Genomic DNA, 507 nt, shown 5'->3' with positions numbered 1-507 from the left:
CTGGGTAATTGGAGGGGGAAAAAGACAAATTAGAATATCACGAAACATGTTTCCAGGGGAATATATATGTCAGAGTAAACAGTCACTCAAAGAATAGACATATTCCCTATTTAATTCTTTATAGCAATCCGTTAGAGGGCAGTGCCCCCTGTTGGTCATAACAGGAAACTGCAAAGATCTCATCAACAACAACCAATTCTGTTTAAGTCAAATTTATATTCTACAGCCAGATTAGTTATATTAACATAGATCTAAAGGTTGAATGTGCTGTATAACAAATAAAAACCTAGACTTGAGTCCTTTTTGTGAGTGGATGGAGACGTGACTTGTACCAGAGCAGTGACTGGAAACTTAATTAAGTCTTTGTAATGGAGTTATAACAGAGAGCAAAGAGGGGCAGAGCTAAGCTGGGCGGTCTAAAACTAGTCCTGTCAGGAAGAGCATAAAATGTGATTTCCCCTGATCCGGAGCCATCCATGAGCTCTCTCTCACACACACACACACACA

The sequence above is a fragment of the Etheostoma spectabile genome, chromosome 15 (genome assembly GCF_008692095.1).
Source record: "Etheostoma spectabile isolate EspeVRDwgs_2016 chromosome 15, UIUC_Espe_1.0, whole genome shotgun sequence".
In the NCBI taxonomy this organism is placed as follows: Eukaryota; Metazoa; Chordata; class Actinopteri; order Perciformes; family Percidae; genus Etheostoma; species Etheostoma spectabile.
The sequence above is the reverse complement of the archived record's forward strand: the minus strand, read 5'-3'. Positions refer to the sequence as shown.